This window comes from Temnothorax americanus, unplaced genomic scaffold (genome assembly GCF_048541705.1).
Source record: "Temnothorax americanus isolate GAGA-0224 unplaced genomic scaffold, ASM4854170v1 Scaffold32, whole genome shotgun sequence".
NCBI classification, from domain to species: Eukaryota; Metazoa; Arthropoda; class Insecta; order Hymenoptera; family Formicidae; genus Temnothorax; species Temnothorax americanus.
The window spans coordinates 1,206,467-1,220,770 of NW_027509464.1; the positions used below are offsets into that span (position 1 = coordinate 1,206,467).

At 43.5% G+C, this 14,304-nt stretch overlaps 1 protein-coding gene across 3 annotated transcripts in view; it reads left to right on the top strand.

Annotated features, from left to right (window-relative positions):
- The window catches only part of Ed (hemicentin protein echinoid), a 225,964-nt gene that overhangs the window by 19,335 nt on the left and 192,325 nt on the right, over positions 1-14,304 (top strand). The window lies entirely within an intron of this gene.

Here is a 14,304-nt window from a genome sequence, read left to right on the forward strand (position 1 = left end):
AATTAATTAGTCCCCGAGTAGATAGGTCGAATGCGAGCTCGTATACATCGAAAATTGTCGTCTGATCGGTAACGGGCGGGAGAACGTACACCACGAGTGCATTTTAACGACGGTTTCGCCGGATCGATCGCGCCTATTATTACCTCGCGGATGCTCCTACTGCTCCTACCAACGCGCGTGGCTGCTGTTTCCCGTTTTGAACCGGGTGTCCGTGTTAACTGCGATACGGTCCGATTATCCGATTTATCGGCGATCGTGCGGCGGCGGCCCGTTAACGGGTCGCCCGCGCGGACGCACGGGTGCGCGCGAATTAGCGAGATTGTTTTCTAACGAGGCGTACGCGCGCGTACGACATCGAATTAACAATCCGGTGGCTGTATTCGATATGGCTCCGATATCCGACGCGTGCTAACGTAGTTGGCCGGCATTTCAACGGAAAACACTCCGGCCTGGGGAATGCGGCGTATATATGCGTCACGCGGCCTCCGCGTGCCCCCCCCTTCCCCGAAACTAATTGCACATTCCGACGGAGGGAAGTCCCGGAAGGGACTTCGCTTGATTAAATGTTCTATCTTCTTTCCGGTGACATCTTCGACAAGCCGCCGCATGATCGATGCCGACGCACTTACGTTGGCTACGCTCGTGTCCGTTCCACGATGAAAAGTCGTCGAGCCTAGGGCGACTTTGAAAGAACGCGTGATAAATGTCCCTTTACATATGTTACAGTAATTTGTTTAACATCCGTTAGAAAACTCACGTTTGCAATCCTGACAGATCGCCGATATCGTTTAAAAAAAAATTAATCGTGTTATTTTGTTATTTTCGATTTCTTAGGTTTTTCTTACTCAATAACAGGTGACTGCGACCATTTCCCAGTCAGATTGAATTTAATTCTAAATTCCAACGCATAGATTTGTTTAAGGACGAAGATAATAACTTTGATACGAGAGAATGATAACGAACGATCTGCAGATTACGGCGATTCTATCGTCGATTAAAATGTAGAAAGTAACCGAGGTGCTTATAGGGAATCACTGAGGCGTGCCGTTTATCTTGAAGAGGGTCTCTGAATTAAGAAGATCCGGAGGAAATTTCAAAGAAGTTTAACCATACCATCTTTGACAACTTCACCGAGCGATTTTTTTATCGATAGCTTCCCGGGTTATTCGATCGAAAGTAAAGATGTTATTACCGCGTCTGTACGGGCGCATTGAAATTTTATTAAATTAATATGCTTCTCGGGGTATATATATATATATATATAATATCGCCTCCTATATACACTAACGCCGAATGATTCACAGATTACGGGTAAACTCGACGTCGACGACGTCGATCGTAACGATTGGCGGATATAAGAAGCATTGGGAGTCTCTGGAGCATCATTGGCGGCGTGTCATTGATCGTGAAGAGGGGTTCCGGGTTGAGAGGACTTACAAGACAACTTCGATTTCAGCTATATAACGCTGTGTGCGGCTGTCGTGGCACGCGGGCCCGAAGCACATTGTCGATGACGTTAACGACGTCTTGTCGTGAAAACGTGGCGGTACTAATGCCGGTAGGGCGGGTGAGAAAACTATTAATGAGAGAAAGGCCATAAAGATGGATTGATGGATAAGCCAGGTGTAACGACGCGCGCAACGCGTTCATCTTAGCATTATTGCGGATCGATACAAAAGCACCACCGCCGCGGCGTTTACACGGAAATATACGAGGGGGAGAAAAAAAAATCGCCGCCGTGTCGCGCCGACGCGTAATTGGGTATTACTTGCATATCTAATTAATATATATACGAGCGAAAATTGCGCTCGGCCGGGCTCGACTCGATCTTTATCGTTGCGTAAGCGGCCATCGGTATAGCGTTGCCGCATTAATTTATCGCGGTTATTTTCATGAATTCAATTATTCACCGTAATTATTGAATATACCGAGATTTAACCGATATCCGTGTTACGTGCCGCAACGCTACACCATCCCGGAAATCTCGTTTATTAGAGGCATCCCGGTATCCCTCTTTTGCATATTAAGATCCGCGCCCCGCGGATCCATTAATATTCATTTTCATTCGTCGATAACGGATTCCCTCCCTTCTTTTTCCGCGAAGGGTAAGGCGAAGATAGGTAAGGTCGAGCGTCGTTCTGTCCTCGTCGAGTCAACGCACGATCAGATTATTTCACTATATTAAAATAAGGAAACTCTGATAAAGAGTTCGCGGTGGGAGCAGGACGACAGAGATCATACTTTCAAATGCAATCAGCTTGCCGCCTCGGGAGGGGGACAGGTAATACCCAAGTATCCGCGCGATACCGATGACCGACTTACCTAATACCTTTCAAGGTGGGTATCGGGATCCAGCCGGCATATATTACACCGGCGGACAATGTGATTTATAGGGAACACTCGCGCCTTGAATACCACATCCCCGATTCTCCGCGCGAAAGTCTATTATCCGAGGCGATATTCGCGGCGGTGCGCGTCGGTGCGCATGTTCCAACTGGGAATGCGATCAAATCCTTCGCCGGTAGTTTCTAAACAATAGACTCGGGTTCGTACGAGTATTATAGTGCTTAAAGAACAGACGTGACGTGTCGTGGCGCGACGTCGAGATCTGACAAGGTGACGGCTATAACTGATGTATACGGCATATCACAGATCAACCGCGCTTTCTTCGACTCGTAAATTTCTCCGGCCAATTTCTCTGTATTCAATCTCTCATGTCAGTAGTCTTATCGAGCAAATTGATTTCAGTAGAAATTAATTTTACCGTTCTCTAAATTATTACTTGAGTCTAACAATATATAATTATAAATACGACACATAGTCTGCTAAATACGACCGTTAAATAATGTCGAACTCGGTTTGGTATATATTTTCAGTTTCAATTAAGCTTGGATAGTATAAACCGATAACTCAGCAATTTTCTCCGGCCCAATGATATGATACTCGAACGGCGGATTGAATCGAGATTCACGAATACGTATTGCCTTGATTCCATCCATGGTTCTAAAGCGCATTCCGGAGCACGCCGCAGCGCGGGCGCGGTATATCTTTCGAAATTGAGTTGTGAAGCGCGGCTTCTCCTGGGGTGCAATCGGTCGGTAATTCATCACGATCGTCGCGACCAGCTTGACCAGAATCGCAAAACGCGCGGGTTCTCGCTCCGTGCGACTCGTTCCAGGAGCGACCGGAGATTACAGAGGGAACGCTTACACGCTGAATATTTATCCCGCTTTTTCCGTGTGTCGCATCGCCGGCGTAACTTTTATTATATTATTGGAGTCGCGTATGTGCGTCCGACTTTAAAAAACTCGACACAGCGGTAATAACGTGCTCCGGGTCGTGTTAATTACATCATCGTATATAATCGCACAAATTACTCTCTCTCTTTCTCTCTTTCTCGATCGGCACGAGGGCGAGTCGTTCCGAATGAGGCAGCCGAAATAAATTTTTATGTTTTAATGTTCGTGCTCCCCTCTCCTGCCCCCCCCCGCATCGGACCTCGCCATCCGAACGTCCGATTTGAATAATGCTTCGGGCTTTCGAGCGAAGCCGCACGTCCTCACCGGCGGCTATTTTCGCAATTTCCTCCCCAGATGAAATCGATCCCCATTATTTTTAATTGCCTGCAGCTGCTTTATTCGCGATTTGTCTGTCTGGCGTCTAAATGCTAGTAGGCCACAACAATAGCGCGGATTTCGGATGAGCTGAATAACAAAGATTGCAAATACGCGTTGAATACTGACATCTCATCGCGACATCCGTATCGATAAACGGCACCAAAAATAGCCGTCGAAAGGCTGCGCGTCATCGAATCGTTGCTTCGCGAATCGGATGCCATTTAGATTAGATTTATTAAAATGATAGGCTGTCAGTTATCGTATATACCCGCTGCATGCCGACGCATATCCTATTCACCCTTCACCAATTCCCCGTGTGTTTAGATTTTAATGGCTGTCGGCTACCCCGCGCGCAATTATTATCATCGTTCAACTGATCTATTGGCTGGCTATCGTGTATATTATCCGGCACCGCGATTCTCCGGGATGTTTGCCGACCCTGACTGAGTATCTCTCATTAATTAGTTAGCCGCGATTTGTCGTTGATTATTTACGAATAATTGATAAATTTTCCGAGGCCGTGGTATATTATCGGCTTTGTTTATGACCCATTAACCGCGCGCGCACTATTTTTGCATAATTAAAACACTCGATGTGTGCATACACTGTTATAAGTTATAAACGGAATTGTTTTATATATATGATAATCGACACAACCAATTTCTCTTTTCAATTTGTTTTTCCTTTGAATAGATATTTTTCCGAATTAAAATGCGCGCTTTCGAACCGATTTCGTGCGGACGGCGTAAACGTCAAAGAATTACCGGACTTCTTACTGCATTTTTCTTCTTTTTCTTTATAAATTTATTGGGTATCTTATCTAGGTTCAGTTCTTATCTGGTTCAGAATTTGGGGTAGTACTGCAAAAAGAAATAAGTGAGACGTTTAAAACTCTCTTCTTTGTTTATTTAGTTTGACGGGGCATATGTATTTTTTCTTACTGCATCTTTCTGTATAAATTCATTGGGTATCTTATTTAGGTTCAGTTCTTATCTTGACAAATAGACATTGCCTCGATACGTTTATTGCTTTGCAGTTAATAAACAATTCTTTTATTCTAATTAATGTCTGAAGTACGTTAGAGTCTACGAGATTCTGCGGCTCAAGCTGCTTTTTGATGAGCGATAAATGTCTCTATATGAAATCGCGAGATGAACTTCCCCAATATCTCGGAAAAGCGCTGTATATATGTTGATCGGGACCAGTCGGCAAACATCTCTCGCGCATAATAAATGTAGCGACAAGAAATTTGTTTACGATTGCTGCAGACGGTTCAGATCGGGACGAGTCCAGCTTCGAAAGTGACTCTTGAAACTTATCATGAATAGGAGACTTTATGACAAACGCGCTCGTACAAGGAACTCTTCACGTATACGAACGTTTTACTCGGAAGTTTCGCGATACATATATACTTTCGCCAAATTCTGTTAATGGTAACAAGAATATATCGAATGGTTTAGTAAAAAATTTTCTTGCAAAGAGAATCACGTTTTTTTTATTTGGTTTGACGCTGCATATGTATTCCTTCTTACTGAATTTTTCTTTATAAATTTATTGGGTATCTTATCTTGGTTCAGTTCTTATCTTATTCAGAATCAGGAGTAGTACTGCAAAAAGAAATAAGTGAGACGTATAAAATTTTCTTTTTTTTTTATTTGATTGAATCACCCGACCTGTCTGTCGTCTCTACTGTTTGACGGCGGCTAAATTCGATCGGTCAGCAAAACAGCGATTTCCGCAGCGTTTATCTCTTTTTGGAAGGCGAGTTTTATATACGTTTCTTCCAGCGTTTGTACGTGCTGATCCTCCAGCTTCATACGCAACCCTCGTAGCCAGCCATCCACTTCGGTGCCGCTTCGCATTTTCGTTTTCGTCCGATGCCTCGCTATCTCTCGTTCTTCCTTCTTCTATCAGCAAGCTAAACTCCGAGACGTCTGGCGTTGGCGGAGCCTGATTAACTCGAAAAATCGACTGCGCTCGCTTCTTTCTCGGGAAACTTTGCCGGTACCCTTCTGCGCCTATCCGCCATCTCTCTTTCCTCAGATAGAAAACGGAGGAGCTGAGGAGAGACAAAGAGCGAGAGAGGCCGTGTACCATTGTCGACGGTGGAAAGTAGTGAACGCCGGGGAAAGAAGTTAAAGGCAAATAATGGCGAGAAGGATAGACGGGGTAGCGGGGTAAATCGAATAAGAAAGCGTGCCGTATTTTATTTCTCTTCTTCGGGAAATCTCGCGCCTCTCTCCGCGGTCATGAAACTCCGCAGCTTCGCGAGTGTTGAAGGAGGAACGCCTTGTTCCTGAGGGTGCCATAATACCGACAAAACGGATCGAGAGGATATAGGCATTACCGTGGAACGGAAAAGGAAGAGGACCGAAAGACCGTAAAATACTATCGCCCGGTGAGTCACCGGAGATCCGATAAGCGGTATTTTAACGTGAGACTGCAAACGGCATGCCTTCGAATTGAATGTAAAAGGACAAATGGACAAATGTCGAAAAACATTACGAGTTTACTCTGAGATTTCTGAAGATTTACGAAATATTTCTCTATCTCTATCAATATCGATTTAATCGCAGTTTATTTTACGTTAGATTAATAACGCATCTATTAGTGAAAAAACCTGCTAAAATTTGGTTTAATTTCCAAAGACGACAATAAAAAAAACCGGAGTAAAATGTTTCGTGTTTTGAAACTGAGGCCTCTCTCGCGATGAAATATGCGAACGGTAATAATATGCCATTTCTATCTCAACGCTGATAAATTACTAATAGTTGATACCTTTTTTTATCGGGTTTTTAATCACGCGGAGCAATTCTTTTTAGCTGTTGATATAGTGCCAGAGCCCTTCGTCTCGGTTCATTATTTAATGAGACCGGCGTACGGAATCGCGCGGTTACGCAAGAGATCTTTGTTTATCGTGGGCGCGAAGGGAGCGAACTGGAGGGTTGATTTAATTCATTTACAGCGTAGACGCATGTGGGGTGCGGGGCCTCTTTTCTCGTGTGCCAGGGGCGACGGGGCTTCTGCCAAACATCTGCGAACTCTTGCGTGTTACCGGCACGGCTCCCCTGGGAAGGAAACCCGATAATATTCTCGCGGCACGAGCCGAATCCCCCAACATCGTGAGAAAATCCGAGGCCTCGATCGTGAATTTCGAGATCAGTCCTCGTTCCGTTCTGTCACCCACCGTCAATTAGAACGTCCTCGTAATCTTTTAGTGCACCGCCAACGAGAAACACTGTCTTATCAGTTACAATTACAGAAATACACGAAAATGAGAGTTCGATGATTTATTCGAACAACTATACCAACGTCAAGAAATGTCTATTTGCTCTTCCCATGTCCATTAAACAATGTCGCATTTGTTATGTTATTTATTACATCCTTGGAATAAATATCTGAATTGTCGCGGATTTTATTTGCATAAACAGCGTTTAATTTCTTCTTCGGACTTGATCGATTATTTTATTCGCAATGAATTTTGTCATGTTGAAAATGCACGTACCCTAGATTTTCCAAAAGTTTCGGACATATAATACACGACGCGAAGTGCAAGGTGCAAGGTCGACAGTGACGCAATGCTTTCGTAACATACGTACGTACGTGCATACATTCGCGGATGACACATGCTAGTGACGGTAAGACGCGAGCGTGCAACGTATTACGTAGATCCGGCACGATGTGTCATGTAACCCGGAGCCGGTATAAAGCGCGAACGCCTGTTGGGACGGGATTTACTTAACGAGTGAGCGTTAACCTGTCGGAATAATCCACGTGGCAGAGGTAATAATGGACTCAAGTGCAAATGCGCCTCGGGGGTGTCCGGGGCCGCCCCGTGCCCGTAAATAGTGCACGCTTTAACCGGCAGCCGTCTCTGTCTGTCCGGCGGACAGTTGTTTCACCCCTTGGTTGCTGCCGGGTCTCGACATTAGCTCCCCTTAACGAATGACCACGTTCGCGTTTGCGCTACGCGAGTAGACCCCGAGATCGCGTTCATCTATGACGATATAGGAGAGACGGGACTTAGGAGAGAAGCATTTTACCTATAAGCCGCGACCTCGACCGGTCAAAGCTCGTAGCCTGCCGAGTCCGGGTAGCTGATGGTGTCGCAACATTTCAGCTTAGGTTACCGTAGCGATAATAGGATTAAAGATACGTAGCTACATAGTAAATAAGTTGTACCATGTATACCGAGTACATAAGATACTCCAAAATACGCTGATACATGCTGCAACGACGGACGTTGAAGGCGAAAGTGCGAAAAACGACGATTGTTGTAGGTGTCAAATCACATTTAGCTAGATTTAGTGAAATTATATTCTACAAACTATCGTAACGTTTACAAAACGCTTATACAAGTACTTTCAAATTTTCCGGGACGCTAATTGGCAAGAGTTATAGAATCTGCGAGAGTCACATTTGAACTTACAACGAGCTGCGGCAAGCGACAATAAACGTGCGAGTGGCTTCTCTTGCTTTAATGACGATTGTTCAAGTAAGATTGCACGCGACGGACGTGCGAGATATTAAGATAATTACAGCGAAATCGTAGACGCGAGACGGGAGCGCGGAGCGTAACGGAACAAACGTGACGTTCGCGCGCCCCGACGAAATAAGACGATATTTCACCGCGCAAATTTCCCGGGGTTTTCCCTCGGAGATGGGCACGCACGCGCGTCCGTGAGCGTGCACCTACGCTCACGGTTTAGCGAATACGAATAAACTTCAAAGAGTAGCGGGACCGCGACGGCGGAGAAATGTCGTTACGAGCGACGGCCGTTTCAACGACGCCGCTTAATTGAATTTCTCTCGGTCGCGTGATCGCCGCCATCCCTGTAAAAATGCAACTACCCTCGCCAACGAGCCACCCACCTGTTTCTCTTCCTGAAACTTTCTTTCTCTCTCTTTCTGTCAGAAGAAAAGTGTAACGCCGCGGAGTATCTAGCTAATTTTTTGCATTCGAATTTTATTGAATCTTATTAACTTTTATTCTAAAGAAACTGCCAAAGGGAGGAAAAAAGAGAAAGAGTCGTACTTATATGCTTGTATAATATATATAAGCAACATCCACCAGACTCGAGTAAGTACATCAACGGTGATGACAGAGCGATGAAGTCGACAAGATAATCAGTAAGACGAGTTGGGTTTCAGATCCTGAGATAAGAACGAGAGAATTCATGAAGAGATAAATTTACATGGTTCAACTTTCGTGATTGTCTGTATTGATGAATTAAAATAATCGAGTTGAATAAAGTGAGTTTTATGTAAAGACAAACTTCGGGCAGAAAGAGATAATTAATCAATTATTTCAACTATTGAAAAAATTATTAATAAAACATATTTTAATATGATATTAAATTAATATGATATTAGAAATGGATAAAACATTATATAACTTTTATATAAATAATATTAAAATATTTCTAAAAAATAGAGAAAAAAGAGGAACGAAGGAGAAAGAGAAAAGCAATATGATTCTTCTCAGCGTCTGTATAATTATCTTTACAAAAATATTATCCCTTTTTTCTCTTTTTTTCGTTTTGTCCCTTCCTACTACGATGAGTTCATCTGGAATGTTCATCAAAATGAGTCGCGCAAATTGTACCTTATATACCAAGAGAGGCGCAGCCGCAATGACTGGCGGTGGAGGAAAATCAGACTAATTACTTTGAACGTGCGGCTTTCAGCAAAATGGGCTTGCGATTATTTTCACGACTGGTTATAATCACGGGGACGTCTCTCTTGTTCCATCGCGACGAATTTATCAACGAACTGCTCGTGCTTCGTGCTGACGCACAAGAAGCGGCGACGAGACAAGATTTTGCGCGTTATCTCTCAGTCGCGGCAGCTCGCGCAGCATTACGGAAACTCGTGCTCCCGGCAAACCGCGGAAACCGCCGCCGAATAATGAATTGTCTTGATACACGCGATTAATTATCTCCCCCGTGTGTAACACAGTCGGCCGCCGGGTGTGCTACGCGCGGCCATATATGCAGATATATTCTTTATTCCCTCTACGGTCGAGCGAGGCTCCAACCGTAATACGTCGGGAGGCGATTACGTTGTTCTTTCTATCGTGATACCGCAAGTTTTGCGGAAAGAGATATATTAGACGCCGTGCTATTTTCGAGCATACACGCGCGCTCGCCGATGAGAAACAGGTGCATTTTACAGCGAAAACACAAAAAAAGAAGTATATAGGGAATTCGCGATAGATTGTTCCAGCGCGGCGACTCGACTTGAACCCTCATACGAGTGAGGGATGAAAACGTCGTGGTACTTTTTATTTTTATACCCGTCGCGTACGTGCTTGGCCGTCTCGCGCGACCACTTTCATAAATTTCAATTAACGCTATTTGGTCGCCCAACACGGGAGCGCCTTGTTACCCGGTCTCGCCGTCTGCATTTTAGCACCAATTTACAGTTTATATAGCTTACGGACGCGAAGCTGTAGTACACATCCAACGTTATCTTCATACGCCCGATGTTTTCAAATTATTTCGGCGGCTTTCCTCTATAATGTTTCTGTCCAAAAATTAATCTGAGGAGCATGAGGTAATGAAGCGTAATACAACAGTAAATGTAAATCAATATGAGTATAAATAAGTGCAAATCAACGTTTCATAAATCGGCAATTTCTGTGTGAAAACTTATTTGATGAAATTAGAAGTTCGCGGAACAAAATAAACACAGGGTAACGATCAGTCATAAGTTTCCTAAAATTATGGTTATTTATCAAATAACCAGAGGTTGCGAACAGCTTCCGCGGAAGTCTCTTCTGTGGATATATATCCTCTCCATTTGACCAAGACGCACGATTCGAAATTAGGGCATATGCATAAGACGGTGCTTTATCTAAGGCGGCCTCGTTACGACGAATATATCTTTGGATAAAGGAATTTCCGTACGAGCGTACTCTACGCGTGGACGAATTTTCAAAACGTAAGAGCGAAGCGATTCAACAAGTGGAGCCCGTCGCAATCTTTTACAATCCGCGACATCTTCCTCGTCGCTATATAAGCAATATCTCGGCCAAGCAGCTGGAGACTATTCTTCTCCCGAAAAGCGGATTGGCGGAGTCTCTTATCATGCGACTCGGCACGTGCACGTATTTCATAGCAACATCTATTTCAACTCAGTCAGTTATAGTCAGTTATATATCTTATACTTCTAAATGGGTACTATATATGCCTCCACCTGCCATTTATATTGCGGTTACACTCTGTTATACGTTTTACACGCGTATAACGTATTAACGTATACTCTCGTTAATAGTAGTTTGGATTTAAAAAAATGGCGATCTGACTGAAAAATGATGGGACTTTTTATCGAGATTTTTGCTTTGACAACTTGTCAGACAAATTGCCTAGCTGGAAAGATTAATGATGCAGTCAGATTTTACAGAGGCACGAAACAGTAAAGCGGTATAAAACTTTTCTAATGAGAGTGCATGTATACATCTCTTATTTTTTAAACTTTTTATATACATAATTTATCATTTTGATAATAAAAATACAAGAAAAAATAAGTGTCATACTATTAATTAAATAATTAAAAAAAGGTAAAAATAATATTTTTTTTTTTTCAATGAAAACGCGCAAATAAAATGAAATGTAACCCGGATTAGACTATGAAAACTAATGTGAGAAATTTGTATTCATTCACAGTCATACGTAATTTTTAGTTATTATTTTGCAAGTCAAATTTGTACGATATTATTTTAGACACGATTAAAATTGAAAGAAAATTAATAACGAATAAATTAATGTAGCAGTCACCGGAAGACGAGAATTAATGATTAATACTTCTATTTTATTATTACAGTAATATTGAATTTTCAGAAGCGAGAAATGAACTTTTTTTCTTGTATGTCGAAATAAATTAATTCTTTCGCGTGCTATCACGCAATTTTGATTTGTAAAATTATAACATAGCTGTAAATCTTGATCACCTGTCATCATAAAGCCCATTCTTATCAACGCGGAAAATAGGACGCACGCAGACTAAATTACACGTTTACATTTACTGATGCAAGGGTAGTAAAAAGAAGTGAGATTTTTACGTACTTTAACAATCTGTACTATCAGAGCGGTGTGGCTTACAGAAAACTAAATTTATTTCGACATGTAGCGTAAGAAAAATATTTATGAATATATAAAATAATTTCCCGCATCCACAATGTCATAGTTCAATACGATTGCAGAACGACGAAACGGAAGGCTTAATGCCCACGAGCGATGCGGTGGAATCCGTTACTGCAAACGATTCGAGAGGAATATTCGAGAGGAGTCTTGATCCCCCGGACGAAACGGGTTACAACGTTCGAAAGCGCAGTAAAATTGCAGCAGAGGGTTTCGTAGAAAACGTTGGGCGCGCCATCGTGATACTTGGCTCCCGCTCGTAACACGCGCATATATGCGCTCATGCACACACACCTAGACATGTCGATTGGGCTTCGAGAATCTCGCGATTCGGGAGAATGGCGCGACGGAGCGAAAAACCTGAACGCGCCCCGAAGGTGGAACTTCCTAGTAAATTGTCCTAGCCTCGGGAAGTGGGGCCACTCGAGTCGGTTTTATTGGCAGGGCTAAATCGAGAAACGATCGGTGCCCTCGCCGACCTCTTTCAATTACTTTTCCTAATTAATTTAATTTAGGGAGCCGTCATTCTTCTCCTTCTTCCCCGGACCGTCAATAATCTCCGACCGGTTTCGTCGACGAGGCGGAAACGGATCGACCGCGTTTTCCCGACGTCCGTAAATAGAATTCGTGGCACGGCGAGTATACCAGTTTAGAACTTAGAACGCCATCTCTGCCGACTGTCTGATTGTGATTCCCGCGCGGCGCACGGCGCTTTCGCAACGGCTGCGCGAATCGTCTCGACCCAGCTTGAACTTTCGCAGAATCTCGTGCGTGCCGTAACTGCGGGACTACTCTCTGAGAATACTTCTGACTCGACTGGCTCGAATCGATAACCGGAGTTGAAACGATACGGCCAAATTTCGATACTGGCGAATTTTCAAATATCAACATCTCGAATGTTTACAAAGTAGAATTTCTACAAGTCTTATAAAGCCATAGTTCTAGAATAGGATCGATCATTGATCATATCGTAGCTAATATCTCTTCCTTATTCTAATAATATAACATAACAATATGAACTAATTGTAAGAAAGACCCGATGGGTTTTTTTTTTAAACTGGGACCAGTAGCTTGCGATCTCTCGACATCTTTCAATTTGTTATCGATCAGCACCAAACGCGGTGTTTACCTCTCAGAATATAGTCTTGAATGTGTCCTGTGGCGGGGACGAAGTGGATGCGTGCGATTTACAGGCAAGACGGCGGCTATTTGTATTATCCCGCTGGTGTGGGATCCGCGCAATGTACTATAGATCATCGGCCACGGATCTCCGGATATACTTCGGCCGTTGCGCGTTGCACTCGACAAAATGGGATAAGAGCAGTCCATTTGTAAAGGCTGAGCTGAACGTCAGCAGGTGGATAAGAGCAATTTGAGGCTGTCTTTCGTGCCCCTCTGTCATTCTCCTTTCAGATCGACGAAGAGAAACGTGCTCCGCCGTGAACCTCGGTCGCCAGGAAGTGAAAAGCATGGATCTTTCCTCTTCTTCACTTTCTCTTTCTTTCCTTCTTAGTGGTCATTTATGTGGCCAATTTTGTCCACGCTTCCACGTACGGTTTCCACGGGCGAGCTTCCTCGAAGCGATCCAATCGTGTCTCCAACGATACGTACGCTCGCAGTTAAGCTACAACTTCGCCGCACTTTTTTGATAAAAGATCGCTACTTTGCACGCGATATTAATAGATGCGACAAATAAAATGGAGAGTTGAAAGAAACGTGACTTACTTAACCAGATGGGCGGTTTCACTTGTATTTACGTATTTGATTTTGCTGACAGGCTATTAGTTCTTTCCGAGTTCTGTGTTTAAGGCCGAAGCACACAGACTTTTGCATAACGCATAATGCATAAGCATAAGAAAATGGATTGGTCTATTTCCTTATGCACGTGCATATGGATCAATCAATTTTCTTACGCTTATGCATTATGCGTTATGCAAAAGTCTATGTTTCAGCCTTTACAATATAATATAAAAGCATGCAGAAATGATGTTTAAATATGCGTGTTATTCATGCGTATAGCATCGAGTGATTGAGCAAATTACTGCTGTCGAGAAACCACATATATCTGACCTACATTACGATTTCAAACGTTATTACTTTGAAAAACAAAACAGCGGGTTTTTAAATATCTTGAAGTTTTACAAGCGCATCGAGAAATCAAACATTTAAATACAATCTTGACTAAGAGCTCGCTGTCGAGCGATCATAAATGAAGAAACGAGGATATAAACTCCAAGCTCGGGCGTACACTTTTAGATTTGCGAGTATATGTTTCGTCGAGCAGCGAAGCGACCGGGAACAGGCATATGAGGCGAGTGTCATAAATTCGGCCGCGGGCGGTGTGGACGTCTTCCTTCGTTTCAGGATTCTGTACCGGCGTGTACGTATACCGTTCCGAACGTAGGATGCTGGAGTACTCGCTCGTAAAATGATCACGATTCACGCGGAAAGGTAGCTCATGAGTATAGAGTGCCATTATCGTGACGTACCGTCACTAGAGCGTGGAGAAGTCGAACTCGAAAACCGGAAATGATGGTGCGGTGCGT